Below are 15,164 nucleotides of genomic sequence, written 5' to 3'. Positions count from 1 at the left end.
AGTTCCAGGACAGCCAGGGCTACACAGAGAAATCCTGTCTTGAAGAAAAAAAAAAAAAAAGCTTTTATTTACATACTAGAAAACCTCAAATTTGCCAACCTGTTGGAGCCCACTAGGTTTCCTAGTGGCTGTACCCAGCAGGACTGCATAAGAGGTTGATTGGACCACAGGCCTGGGTACCAGGTGACTGTAACTAGCAAGGGGGAGTCTTTTGCTCCACCCCTTGGCATTGTCATAAATAGACCTTTGGAATAAAGTTCTGGGCCGGTGGAAAAGGATCCAGGCCCACCCGAGTCTATCCTGTGTTTTCTCTCTCCCTCGCTATTTCTAAGTCTCTTATCCCTCAATCCTCAAGAGTTCTTGGGTAAATAAGTGTGGGGGCTGGTCTCCACCCAACCCACTTAGTATGATTCCGTTTTTCATATTTGCTATTTTGCTGTCAACTTAGCAGGACCTTCCTATCCATCCAATTCAATAGATAGGCAACCTGTCTTCTCACCCCCGTCTAGCCAAACTGCTTTTCAAGAGTCAGTTTGTATCCCACATACTTCATAAATCCAACCTTTCCTGTATTAAGTCTCATCCATCTCCTTCACCTCTAAACTGCCAGAATTCTTACAAAACAAACACAATTTTTATTTACATATTAGTAACTTACCCAGTTTCCATCTTAAAAATAAAATTGGTAGAGTTCTTGTTTAGTAAACACAAAGACCCGAGCACAGAGACCCGAGCACCACATAAACAGAATGTGGTAGTACAAACCCAGCATCTGGCAGTGAAGGAAGAAGGTTAGGAGTTCAAGAACAGCCTATGCTACGTGGTTTCTTTCAGGGCCATGTGGGCTACAAGGAGACCCTATCTCAACAGTAGTAATCATTACTATTATCACACACACAAAAAGGACAGGGTACCCCAGCCGCTCCACCTACCACAAGCAAGGTACTGGGTTCAGACCCCAATACCACACACACACAAAGAATCAACAGTATCTAATATCAACTAACCTAAGCACACAATATACTCAAAGGTCAATCAGTTGGTTCAGTTGGCTAAAGGCCACAATAATTTTGAACCCAAAATGACAACCTGATAATACTGAATAGACACTTAAACCAACAGAGGGTACACATTATGACTGGAGTGGGGAGTGGACTTGACAGATGTCGAAATACACTAATACACTGAGGCCACACGAAAGAATATTCTCACTAGCCAGGCATCTTTAATCCTAAAAGCTGAGAGGTAGAGGCAGGCAGATCTCTGTGAGTCTGATGCCAGCCTAGTCAACATAGTTAGTTCCAGAACAGCCAGGGATATGTAGAGAAATCCTGTCTCAAAACAACAAGGGGCTGGAGAGATGGCTCAGTGGTTAAGAGCACTGACTGCTCTTCCAGAAGACCTGGGTTCAATTCCCAGCACCCATATGGCAGCTCACAATTGTCTGTAACTCCAGGATCCAACACCCTCACATAGACTTACAGGCAAAACAACCACAAATATTTTTACTAAAGTAGCAAATAGTTCTTTAGTAGTTTGTATTTTTTTTTAATATGAGAAAAAGTCAAATAAAGGCAAAGGACATGTGGAGATAAAAGGTAAGGATAAACCAGGAAGTGAAAAAAGAAAAGAAGGAAGGAATTAAGAATGGAAGAAAGGAAGCAAGCAGAAATAGTTTGGTGGGAGTCTTTGCTACTCAGAAAATTACGTATGATTACAAATCAAGAAAATGAGGGGTAACAACCCACAACACTATATGATCTGGGTCATAACTTTCCTTCCCCTCCAATCTATAAATGTCCCAGGAAAGAACGCTAAAAAGGCAGAAACATGGAATGACTCGATACAATGGATAGGGCAGGAAGGGCAACATAAAGTGAAGTTTACATTCCAAACAGAAGACAATCAAGTGGAATCAAACTCTGCCTCAACTGTGTTGGCAGAACACCAAATTTACTTTCCTTTCTCAGACAAACGCAACTGGTGTCGGTGGCGATACCTTTTCTTCCACCAAGACTATTTAATGGCAGGGCTATTTCCACCCACTGGGCCTCAGCTTCCTTCTCTAAAGTGATGCTAAGAGCGCTTAGTGAAAAGCTTAGTGCAGAAATTGGAGAGCAGTGCTAACACAAACAGTCGTTACCGTCTAGTGCCTGACAGTCTGGAGCAGCCTCTGCTCCGGAGTTCCCAGGAATACCGACTCCGCCGAGTCCGAGGCTTTACCGCAAAGCCGGGTCACCGAAGCCCGCGCTCTCTAGGCTGTCAGGGCCTGCCCCGAGGATCCCCTACCCTCTCAGAAACGTGGAGGAATGGCTCCCGCCGCCCCGCCGCTCCCCGCCACCTTCCTACCACTTACCCGGCTTCGCCTTGCAACAAATCTAGAAGCCAGCTCCGCCCGTCCGCTCCGGGTCTCAACCGGTACAGTTGAAATTTTGAACTCGGGCACCCAGTCGAATGTACCAATCAGAGAGCCGGGAACAAACAAACCCCGCCCTCTGATTGGCCTCGAAAAATGCAGCGACGCCGGAAGTTAGGAGGCGGAACCAAGCGGACAACTGGCCGGAGAGCCTTCAGGGAAATGTAGTCTCTTGCACTAAGAGCGCACATTGAAACTCTACTACAAAACCCAGAATCCTATACTCCTATTTGGTTTTTTTTTTGTTTGTTTGTTTGGGGTTGGGATTGGGGTGCGAGGTTGTTTGTTTTGTTTTGAGGTAGGGCCTCTTGGAGCCCAAGCTTGCCTGAATCCTCACTGTGACTGAGGATGACTTTAAACTGTTTATCCTTCTGCCTCCCCCACCTCCCAAGTGCAGGGACTTCAGGTGTGTATCATCATGCTAGGCTTGTTTCTAGTTAATTGGGAGAATTGGTACTACACTTAAGTATATAACGGAGGTTAAATATATAACGCATCCTAGACCTCCCAGAATTCACAGAAGGAAATTTTTTTACTGTTTTGTTTTTGTTTTTGTTTTCCCCAAGACATTAAGGTTTCTCTGTGTAGCTCTTTCTGTCCTGGAACTCACATGTAGACCAGGCTGGTCTTGAACTCTCAGAGATCCGCCTTCCTCTGCCTCCTGAGTGCTGGGTTTAGAGGCGTGCACTACCACATTGGTCTTTTTACTGTTTCTAAAGATTATTCTCTCCATGTTTATACATTGTGTTTCCTACAAGGAACCCAGTGTGGTAGCCCCGGCCTTTGACGCTAGCACTCAGGAGACAGAAACAGGGTGAATCTCTGTGTATTCTAAGCCAACCTAGTGTGCACAGTAAGTTCCAGGCCAGCCAAGGCTCTGTAAGGAGACCTTGTCTCCAAAAACAAACAAGAAAGTCTCCTGTAGGCAGCATACACACTTCCCTCCAGCTCTCCTTCGCTGTCACTATGGAGTCTCCATACTCTGTCCAGTCTCAGACCTGCCCCAATATTAACTGGCTAAAAACAATGATTCTGTGATTTCATCTTTCCTTTTAAATCCCAACTGTATTATTGTCTTTAATACCCATTCCTATGTTTTAAAAGAAAAGGCAAGGCCTGAAAAAACAGTTGAGTAATAAGCCGGGCGGTGGTGGCTCCTGCCTTTAATCCCAGCACTTGGAGGCAGAGGCAGGTCATAGACTCCAACCCTCTGGAACTGTAAGCCCAACTTAACGCTATCTCTTATAAGTTGCCTTGGTCATGGTGTTTTATCAACAATAAAAACCCTAACTAATACAAGCCCACTAACAGGTCTTAGAGCACCAACCATCTTCCCCAGGATCTCTCCACACCAGCATGTCACCACCAGCATGTCACGAGCTGACAAAGGCTGCAGCGGAGTCTCCTGGCCTTTCTAAGCAGGATGGGACATGGGAATAGGCCCCAAGATGGCAGGCAGATCAAGTTCTTCACTTAATTTTGTTTGTTTGTTTGTTTTTTGAGACAAGGTTTCTCTGTGTAGCTTTGGCGCCTTTCCTGGAACTCACTCTGTAGACCAGGCTGGCCTTGAACTCACAGAGATCCGCCTGCCTCTGCCTCCCGAGTGCTGGGATTAAAGGCGTGCGCCACCACTGTCTACTTTCAGTAGGTGGACTGAGTTGGCAACACAAAGAATGAAACAGCAGAGGCAGAGGCGGTGGTGTGGCGGTGGTGTGGCGGTGGTGTGGCAGTGGCAGCAACAACTGAACAGCCCACACGTCAAACTACAGAAGTGGCCAGGTCGCCAGCTGCTCAACAGCTGAAGAAGCAACTGAGCAGTCCAAGAGTCCAGCGTGTGGCTCATGCCTGTAATCCAAACACATGGGAGGTGGAAGTAGGAGGATCAGGAGTTCAAGGCCAGCCTCTATTGCCTAGTGACTTTGAGTCCAGTCTGGGGTATCTGAGACCTTGTCTCAAAGACAACATCAACAAGAGCATGCAGAGAGGGGGAAGAAGGGTTGTAACAGTAGAGAGACAACAGGGAAGGGGAGAGAGCTGAGCAGTGAAGGGAAAGAAAAGGCTGAACGGAGTCAGAGGAGAGACCCCAGGCCCTGGGTGCTGGAAGAGTGCCAGAGAGCAGGGAAGTCTTTGGAGCCAAATGTCTCAGACCCCAAGCCAAGAGCTGTGACACTGGCCAGTGTCAAGGGCTAAGGAATCTCCACTTCCTAGACCTACACAGCAGTAACACCCTATGCTGTCAAGGACCAAGCAATCTGTGTGGCTCAGACCTGCCTGGAAGCTGCAATGACAGCCGTAGCAAATGGCTAAGGTGTCATTTCTTCCTAGGCCAACACAGGGGTGTAACATTTGTACGGCTGGGGCCATACCCAAGGGCCGAATGAGAACAGTTAACGCTAGAGGGTACCAAGCTGCAGCTGTTCCTGCCTGCCTCCTGCCATGCAAATATGCTACCCGGTAAATACATACATTTAACAAACAGAAACCAGAAGGTACATTTTTCAAAAAGGAAAGAAAAAGAATCTGTGGAGGGTGTAGCGAGATGGCTTCTTCCCGCTATTCCAGAGGACCTGAGTCTGATTCCCAGTGCCTTTGTCGGGTGGCTTATGACCACCTCCCTTCTTGGCAGACAGACAGACAGATGCATGGATTTCTTTTTCTTTTCATTTTTTTTTTCTGTTTGTTGTTTTGTTTTTTGTTTTTTGTTTTTCTGAGACAGGGTTTCTCTATGTAACAGTCCTGAAGTCCTGGCTGTTCTGGAACTCGCTCTGTAGACCAGGCTGGCCCTGAACTCACAGAGATCTGCCAGCTTCTGCCTCCCTGGGATTTTTTTTTTTTTTTTGGTTTTTCGAGACAGGGTTTCTCTGTGTAGCTTTGCGCCTCTCCTGGAACTCACTTGGTAGCCCAGGCTGGCCTCGAACTCACAGAGATCCGCCTGGCTCTGCCTCCCAAGTGCTGGGATTAAAGGCGTGCGCCACCACCGCCCGGCGCCTCCCTGGGATTTAAGGGCATGCACCATCATGCCCAGCCACATGGATTTTTAAAAAATAAAAATAATCTGTGTGACACAGGACAAAATTCAACAGGAAAAAAAAAAAAGGTGGAAACAGGTAGTTCTCAAAAGAAGAAGATCTTCATGCCGTCAAAGACAAGAAAAGAAGCCTGGCGTGGTGGCACACTCCTGCAGTCCTAGCTCTCAGGAGCTTAAGGCAGGCCTGTGTGTTCCAGGCCAGCTTGGGCAACACAGCAAGACCCTGCTTCTGCCTCCCAAGTGCCGAGAGGACAGGCATGCCCAACTTTAAAATAAGAATTTGTACAGCGCTAATTGCTAGATCTCAAACTCAAGACAACGGTCAATGTTAACTGAGGTGCCTACTAACATATCAAAGCGGACGCTGGCTGCCAAGTCTACCTGTTACAGGGTCCTCCTGGCTGGCATACCCCACCCCCTACCCAAAACTCTCCAGCCCAGGGACTGGCTGGGTTTTTCTTCCCCAGCTTCTCTGATTCCTATATAACCCAGCCACTTTGGCTATGCCTAGCATTGGCCTCTCTGCCTCTTGGCAGCCGGTCTTGTTCCTGCTCTCCTGGCCTCATGGCTTCTGGTTCTCCCCTCCCTGTCTTTTCACATGACCCAGATCAGTCTGCTGGTCACTAATAATAACAGAGGGGCCAAAGGGATTGCTCAGTGGTTAAAAGTGCTCTTCCAGAGGACTGGAATCTAGTTTTAATTGCCTGTAACTCCAATTCCAGGAGATCTGATGCCCTCTTCTGGCCTCCTCACATATACACATGTTAAAAAATAAAAATAAAGAAATCTAAAGTCAACAATCTTTTTTTTTTTTTTTTTTTTTTTTTGGTTTTTCAAGACAGGGTTTCTCTGTGTAGCTTTGCGCCTTTCCTGGAACTCACTTGGTAGTCCAGGCTGGCCTCAAACTCACAGAGATCCGCCTGGCTCTGCCTCCCGAGTGCTGGGATTAAAGGCATGCGCCACCACCGCCCGGCAAAAGTCAACAATCTTTTTAAAAGTAGTGAACAGGGCTGGAGAGATGGCTCAGTGATCAAGAGCACTTGCTGCTCTTCTGGAGGACCTGCGTTTGATACCCAGCATCCATGTGGCAGCTCACAACTATCTGTAACTCCACTTCCAAGAGATCTATGCCCTCTTCTGGCTTCCACAGGCACCAGGCATGCTCATGGTGCACAGATATGCATGTAGGTAAAGTACCCATACACATTAAAAAAATAATAAAATAAAATTCAAAAAACTTAATTTTAAGTAGTGGTAGAATTTGAGGGTGGGAAAACAAGTGTGGTCCTCCCTCCTGCACAATAAAGCCCTGAAGTTAGTTTTTAAAAAGAAAAAAAGATCCTAGCATTTGGGAGGCAGAGGCAGGCGGATCGAGGCCAGCCTGATCTACAGAGTGAGTGCTAGGGCGGTTACACAGAGAAACCATATCTGGAAAAACAAACAAACAAACAAACAAAGTAGTGGTAGAGATAGATTTAGCTATTTTATAGGGAAATTGGCATGTATTAAAATGGCAGCCATGCAGCAACTGGATGTCCAGGCAGAGTCCCAGGAAGCCCCAGATACTGTAGCAGAGACCAGGAGCCTCGGATCAAATCAACGATTCTCTGCGATGAATGCCTGCATGTAAAAATGTATGAATAAAAGGGTTTACTGTGTGACTCAGTGTCACACTGAAGCTTCCATGACGAGACCGTCCCTTTCTTCCTTTTTTTCTCCCTTTTTAATCTTTTTTTTAAGATATCTTTATTTGTTATGTATATAATGTTCTGTCTGCATGTGTACCTGCAGGCCAGAAAAGGGCACCAGATCTCATTACAGATGGTTTTGCAACACTATGTGGATGCTGGGAATGGAACTCAGGACCTCTGGAAGAGCAGTCAGTGCCCTTAACCCCTGAGCCATCTCTCCAACTGTCCCTTTATCTTAAATTTTATTACATTTTATTTGGGAGGTTGCAGGGGCAGGGGGCAGATGAGAGGGAGACAGGATATGGGTGGGATCAGGATGCATGATGTGAAAGACACAAAGAATAAATTAAAAAAGAAAGGTTAAAAAAATGGCAGCCATGAAGCCTGATATGGTGGTGCATGCCTTTAATTCCAGCCCAGGGAGACAGAGGAAGCTAGATCTCTGTTAGAGGCCATCCTAGTCTACATAGTGAGAGGACTTACGTAGTCCTGGCTGTCCCAGAACTCACTATATAGACCAGGCTGGCCTGGAATTCTTAGAGCTCCTCCTGCCTCTACCTCTGAAGTGCTGTGATTAGAGGCATGCCATCATGCCTGGACTTATTTCCTATTTCTCTTATTTTTAGCCAAGAATAAACGTTCTCTTCACTGGGAGAGAAGGGGGTTGAGGGAGGGAGAGGAGGGGAAGAAAGAAAAGGGAGGAAGGAAACGCCCAGTCCTTGTCCTTATGGTGCTGACATTCTAGTGAGAAGACAGATACCAAACAGGGTAAAAAGTAATGTGCTGTATTACCTATCTTATCTGAAGTTTGTTTTTTGTTTTGTTTTGTTTTTTGTTTTTTTTTGGGGGGGGGTTGTTTTTTTTTTTTTTTTTTTTTTGAGACAGGGTTTGTCTGTGTAGCTTTGGAGCCTGTCCTGGACTAGCTCTGTAGACCAGGCTGGCCTCGAACTCACAGAAATCCACCTGGCTCTGCCTCCCGAGTGCTGGGAGTCCAAAGTTTTGAAACTAATTTACCTTTTCATAACTAAGGAAAACTATAACTATCTAGCCTTCAATTTCATCAAAGACCCCAGGAGGGTGAAATGTTACCTAATGACAGGGACATATTGCTGCCTGGACAGTCACCCAAAGTTCCTCTGTAGCATTGGGGCATTCAACTCTGTCCTACAGGCCTAGCATATTTTGTTAAGAAGGAAGGTGCAACAAAGCCATGTATTCAGGGCCTACTAGACAAAAGGTACTAAGTGACTGATGAAAAAAATGAATGAATGACGCCATTCATTTGTTCACAGCAGAAGGCCCAAGTGCTTCCAAATTAAGAAGTGTGTCTGGCCCAAGAGACTCCAAGCCTGTCATATCCTCCACATTCACTGAGTTTTGATCTCAGCTCAAATGCCCTTCCTGGATGAACAGGTAGCAATGAGGTCTGAAATCACAGAAGCAGAACTGTAGTGCTAGCAAGAAACACAGTGCACATCTGGTCCACTCCATCCACAATTTCAACATTACTGACGGAGGGGGCCAAGAATAGAAATAAGGAAATCAGTGCAGTCTCTTGCATTGTACAATAGTTTCAAAAAATTGGGAACCACCTAAATCTTCCTATGTAGGGGAATATTTCATGGAACTGCCTATGATGCAATAATAAGTAGCTGGGTGATGGTGGTGCATGCTTTTAATCCCTGCACTCAGGAGGCAGAGGCAGAGGGATCTCTAAGTTCAAGACCAGCCTGGTCTACAGAGTGAGTTCCAGGACAGCCAGGGCTACACAAAGAAACCTTGTCTCGGAAAAGAAAGAGAGGGAGTGAGAGGGGAAGGAAGGAGGGAGGGAGGGAGGGAGGGAGGGAGGGAGGGAGGGAGAAAAGAAAGTTGTTGTTTTTTTATTTTTTCGAGACAGGGTTTCTCTGTGTAGCCTTGGCTGGCCTAGAACTCACTCTGTAGACCAGGCTGGCCTCAAATTCACAGATATCTCTGCCTCTGCCTTCTGAGTACTGGGATTAAAGGCATGTGCCACCACCACCGCCACCGCCACCGCCACCGCCACCGCCACCGCCACCGCCACCGGCTTTTTTTTTTTTTTTTAATTATCATTATTACATGTACAGTGTTCTGTCTGCATGTACGCCTGCAGGCCAGAAGAGGGCACCAGGTCTCTTTATAGGTGGTTGAGAGCCACCATGCGGATGCTGGGAATTGAACTCAGGACCTCTGGAAGAGAAGCCAGTGCTCTTAACCTCTGAGCCATCTCTCCAGCCCAAAAGACACATTTTTCAAGTTAAAAAATGAATTAAAGGTAAAGGCACTCCCTTCCAACCCTAACAACCTGAGAACCATGCCTGGGACCCACACAGCACAAGGAGAGAACCCACTCCTACAAGTTGTCCTCCGACCTCTACACATGACCCCCACCCCCCAACACACACACACACATAGATACATGAGATAAAGTAAAATTTAAAATGAATTGTTAATGGATAGAAATGCATTATGAAGCTATTATGTTTTGTTAAAATATCAGAAGGGGGGCACAGGAGAGATGGCTCAGAGGTTAAGAGCATGTGCCACTCTTGTAGAGAACCCCAGTTTGGCTTGGAGCGCTCAGATCCAGCAGCTCATAACTGCTTGTGCCACAGTTACCTTTAGCTGGCTCCCTGACTCACGTGGAGAGGGAACCTCACTGAAGAACTGCCTCCAACAGATCGGCCTCCGGCCTCCGTGCACGCATGTCTGTGAGGCATTTTCTTGCTTGCTAATTGGCTGAAGAGGGCCTAGTCTACTGTGGGCGGTGGAACCCCTACACAGGCAGTGCTGGATTATGCAAAAAAGGTAGCTGAGCAAGCAAGAGGAAGCAGCTGGCAATAGCACTCCTGCTGTCCCGGCTTTGGTTTCTGCCTAGGCTTCCTTCCTTTGATGATGGACTGTGACCTGTGAGGCAAATAAATCCTGTCCTCCCTCAAGTTGCTTTTGGTCAGTGTTTTATACCAGCAACAGAGAAGCAATCTAGGACAGCCTGACCCTCTCTGTCTTCCATGGCACCGGCATGCATATGATGCACATTATATACATGCAGGTATATATCACATACACACATTTAAAAAAATAAATTTCAGCCGGGTATGGCAGCACATGCCTTTAATCCCAACATTCTAGAGGCAGAGGCAGGCAGATCTCTGAGTTGAAAACCAGACTGACCCACACAGGTATCAGGATCAAAACTCCCAAGGACAAAGGTGCACCATGTCAGTAATCCCAGCTAGTCAGGAGGCCAAACCAGGAAGATCACAAATTCAAGGAAATGTGGCCAACTTAACAAGACCCCAACTGAGACTAAAGACAAAAATGGCCGGGAACGGAGCTTAGTGATAGGGCACTGTACAAGGCCCTGGGTTCTATCCTTTGCATTGCAAAGACTGAAAGGGAGGAAGGGAGGGAGAGAGAAAGGAGGCCAAGTGGGCCGGAGAGATGGCCCAGCAGCTGAGAGCACCTCTTGCACGGGGTGTGTCCAATTCCATCCACTCATGGTGGCTTACAACTCTAGCTCCAGGAGCATCTGAAATCTCTAGCCTCCGAGGGCACCTACACACATCCACAAACCCAAACACAGACAGACATACACAAACACACGCATGCACTAAACACACACACACATACAGACATACAAGATATTTATAAAATAATAAAAGTAAATCCTTTTTTTTGTTTGGCTGGTTTTTCAAGACAGGGTTTCTCTGTGTAGCTCTGGCTGCTTTGGAACTGGTTCTGTAGACCAGCTGTCCTAGAACTCATAGATCTGCTTGTCTCTGCCTCCCAAGTGCTGGGATTAAAGATGTATGCCACTACTGCCCAGGCAACAAAAATAAAACTTTTAAAAAAAATGAGGAAAAGTTGAATAGAAAGACCAACTGAAAGAACAAGCAATATAAACGAACAGCATTTATTGCCAGGCGTGGTGGCGCACACCCTTAATCCCAGCACTTGGGAGGCAGAGACAGGTGGATTTCTGTGAGTTCGAGGCCAGTGTGGTCTACAAAGGAAGTTCCAGGACAGCCAGGGCGGTTACACAGAGACACCCTGTCTCGAAGAACAAACAAAAAGCCCTGGCATTTACCACGACTAAAAACATAACAAATTGTTCAACTTCACTCACAGCAATAGTAAAGGAAAGATTGCTTTTCTGTGTTTTTTTATTGTTGTTTTGTGTTGATAATGTTTTGGATGAACTTGAACTCCTGATCTCCTGGGTTACAGGCTGGGCTGCCTTTCAGTTTTAACCCACCTCACCTCACTTACAAGAATGAAAACGAAACAAAATTAAAAAAAAAAACCAAAAACTGGACAAGGCTGGTGTTGAAGCACAGAGATAAAAAGCTAATTGGCTGTGTGAGCTCTCGGGCTCCCTGCAACATGGCGAGTACCTGTGTGCACCTATAACACACTGTGGTCTTACCATGCGAAAGACTGGACACTTCGCAATCCGCTAATGGGAAGCTAAGCCAGCGCCGTTGCTATATGCAGCACTTGGCCAATGTTCATTAAGGTCGAAACAGGCTCATCTGCTCATACACTGATAATTCTACTTCTAGGAATTTTTATATTACAAATGCCCACATATGCAGAACACAGATTAAACAAATTACAGCATTATCTGTAATGGGAAAAGATTGGAAACTACCTAAATGTTCTCAAAGGCGGAAAATGGGTGATTAAATGATAGCATATCCTTATAATGTTTTTATGTTTCTGGTTGATTTATTTATTTATTTATTTTCAGAGCTGAGGACCAAACCCAGGGCCTTGTGCTTGCTAGGCAAGCGCTCTACCACTGAGCTAAATCCCCAACCCTAGTTGTTTTATTTTTTAAGACAGGGTCTCACTATGTAAACCAGGCTGGCCTCAAGTACACAGAGATCCACCAATGTCTTCTTCCCAAGTGCTGGGACCAAAGGTGTACACCAACACACCCTACCATACATTTTTTTTTAATTTAGAAAATCAGGCCAGTGAGATGTAAAAGCACTTGCCACTCAACCCTGACACCCTAACTTTGCTTCCCAGAATGCACATAAAAGCCAGATGTGGCAGTTTACATGTGTACTCCCAGCCAGAGCACTCCCACAGCAGAGTGGGAAGCAGAGGCAGGGTGATCAGAACAGCTGCAGAACAAGAGAGACCTTGCCTTAAAAACAAAGAGAAGAAAGAAAGAAATAAGGTGAGAGGCAGGCACCTACTGCTCCTGTGGTGTACCACATGCATGCCTGTGCAGAAGTGGGAAGAGGCCATCAGCTCCCCTGGGACTGGAGTACAGATGGTTGTAAGCCACCAAGTGGACGCTGGAAACTGAACCTGGGTTCTCTGAAAAGTGCCAAATAAGTGCGCTGAACCACTGAGCCATCCCTCCAGCCCCATATGATACCCAGTGATCAAAGAAAATTGGTAACTAGAGAGTCACTGGTTATAATGTGCTAAACATTTGTATAAATTCTTTTTTAAAAAAATTCACTTACTGGCCGGCCATGGTGGCACACGCCTCTAATCCCAGCACTCGGGAGGCAGAGGCACGTGATTCTCTGAGTTCAAGCCAGCATAGTCCAGAGAGTGTGTTGCAGGACAGCGAGGGCAACACAGAAAAACCCTGTGTGGTGGTATTGTGTTCCCCAAAATATTGTGCACCCTAATAAACTTATCTGGGGTCAGAGAACAGAACAGTCTTAATATTAAACATAGAGGTTAGGCAGTGGTAGCACACGCCTTTAATCCTAGCATTCCAGAGGCAGAGATCTATCTGGATCTCTGTGAGTTCAAGGCCACATTGGAAATGGCCAAGCATGGTGACTCATGCCTTTAATCCCAGGAAGTGATGACAGAAAGCAGAAAGGTTTTTAAGACGTAAGGACCAGGAACTAAAGCTGGTTAAGCTTTTAGGCTTTTGAGCAGCAGTTTAGCTGAGATCCATTTGGATGAGGACTCAGAGGCTTCCAGTCTGAGTAAACAGTCTCAGTTGAGGAATTGGCAAGGTGAGGCTGTGGCTTGTTCTGCTTCTCTGATCTTCCAGCATTCACCCCAATACCTGGCTCCAGGTTTGTTTTTATTAATAAGACTCTTTAAGATTCATGCTACAACTGTGTCTCAAAAAAAAACAAAAAAAATTTTTAAATACACTTATTTGTTAAGAAGTCGAGATTATTAGTGGTTTGGTCTGGGAAAGGAGCTGACACAAAATTTCCCTTCAGACAATGAGCATTATGCAGTGTGAGCACACAACCGCAAAGCCATGGTCAGGCCTTGCGTGGGAAGGGACTGAGAACAGCACATCACATCCGGGGTAACATGACAGGGCTGTGAACTGAGTGACCATCACAGAAACATTGAGAAAGTCAGCTTAAGGAGAATGGGTAAAGAGCTGCTGTGGAGGAGGGAGGGAGAGGGGGAAAGAGAGAATGAGAAACATCGAGAACAAGCCAGCCAGGGAAGCAGAGAGAAAGCAGGAGCCAGACATCTCTTACTTTTAAAAGGCTTCTTTAGGAGGTAAGGCTGAAAGCAGGAATGAAGTAGCACGTTTATTTATAAATTCCTGTTACAGCCTTAAGAGAGAGCATCAGGCGGGAAAGGGAAGGCAGATCCGGTCCCATGATCTAACATTATGTGTGCGCACTATCAGGAGTTAGAGGGTGGGGGGGACAATTCTGAGTTAGTTCTCTCCTTCCCACTCTATCGGTTTCAAGATGGAGGTCAGGCTGTCCGGCTTGGCGGCAAGCACCTTTACAGGCTGAGCCATCTCACCAGCCCTCTCCCCTCCGTAAGTTCCTCACTTAACCTTCAGGCCGCTGCAGGAGAGCTGGGAGAGCTGCTGTCTCTGCTGGCTGGGGAACGCGAGGCTGACCCAGGTGAAAATGGCGAAGGACACACATGCCATTTTGATCCAGCGGTGGATAGTTTATCGTGTTGGTTAAGCCATGACTTGGGTTCCAGACCAGCCTGGGTCCATTCTGCTCCAGCACCCATCCTTTCTGTTTCAGATTCTCTCTGCTCGCCCCACGATTTTTCTTACTCTGGGTAATTTATTAATTTCTTTTAGTCCCAGCTTCCTTTGGCTGGTTTAATTACACCCACCTGAGAGATGGACGAGGCTCAGTGAAGATAATGAGTTTGAAACAAGTCTGGTGTGTCCGTTCCCACGTAGGCTCAGCTCTGCAGCACCAGACACACATTCAGTCAAGGGGCTCCCCAAAGGGGCAGAATGAACTCTGTTGCCAACAGTGTCTTCTGCTCTATCTTTGGTGGAAGAAGTCTCCAGATTGTCAGGTGATTTGGGAGTGGCTCTCCTCTTCCTGATGCCATGTCAACAGCCCAGGAATCCGGGGAGAATGAAAACTCTTGTTTTATGTTAGGGACTGGGTAGTCCATCATGGCCATCCGCAAACCAGGAAGGAGGCTGACATCCCAGCAGCTCTCAGTCCACCCAAGTTCAAAGACTGATATGAATTCAAGGCCAACCTAGACTATAGTAAGTTCAAGGTCAAGGGCCGCCTGAGTTACATAGCTACATAACTAGACCCTGTATAAAAAGGAAGAACTAACCTGCCCAAGGATCTGAGTTCCACTCTTGGACAGAATCAACTGCCAAAAGTTGTCCTCCGACCTCCACATATACACCTACACTCACAGGCTCATGCCCCAAATAAAATAATACATTTTTGAAAAAGCGGGGCTGGGCTATAGACCATTTGGAGGAACGCCTGCCTAGTATACACAAAGCTCTGGGTTCGATCCCCAGAAACACATAAACTGGGTGTAAGAGTGAGACAGGAGACTCAGAAATTAGGGTCATCCTGGATGCCACAGCTGGAGGCCAGCTTAGGCTGAAAAACTGTTTCTACTGCACTAGGCAGCCAGAGCCGAGCTTTGCAGTTTTGGTCACTCACTCTAAAGCAATTCTCCCTTCACCATCATTACCATAATGCCAAGATTGGTTGGTTTGCTTTCAAGGCATTAGAGATTACCTTGTTTGTGTATTTTCCTAGTTGGACAC

At 46.3% G+C, this 15,164-nt stretch overlaps 1 protein-coding gene across 4 annotated transcripts in view; it reads right to left on the bottom strand.

The window, feature by feature from the left end:
- Tpx2 (TPX2 microtubule nucleation factor) overlaps window positions 1–2,455 on the bottom strand; it is a 47,743-nt gene extending 45,288 nt beyond the window's left edge. For all 4 annotated transcript variants that reach the window (XM_052723765.1, XM_052723764.1, XM_052723767.1 and 1 more), the window contains exon 1: window positions 2,357–2,455. The gene's annotated coding sequence lies outside the window, so the exon portion shown is untranslated. The remainder of the gene's footprint in view (window positions 1–2,356) is intronic.
- Window positions 2,456–15,164: the final 12,709 nt, after the last annotated feature.

Source organism: Peromyscus californicus, unplaced genomic scaffold (assembly GCF_007827085.1).
Source record: "Peromyscus californicus insignis strain IS unplaced genomic scaffold, ASM782708v3 Scaffold_7__1_contigs__length_154581171, whole genome shotgun sequence".
In the NCBI taxonomy this organism is placed as follows: Eukaryota; Metazoa; Chordata; class Mammalia; order Rodentia; family Cricetidae; genus Peromyscus; species Peromyscus californicus.
The sequence above is the reverse complement of the archived record's forward strand: the minus strand, read 5'-3'. Positions and strand labels throughout refer to the sequence as shown.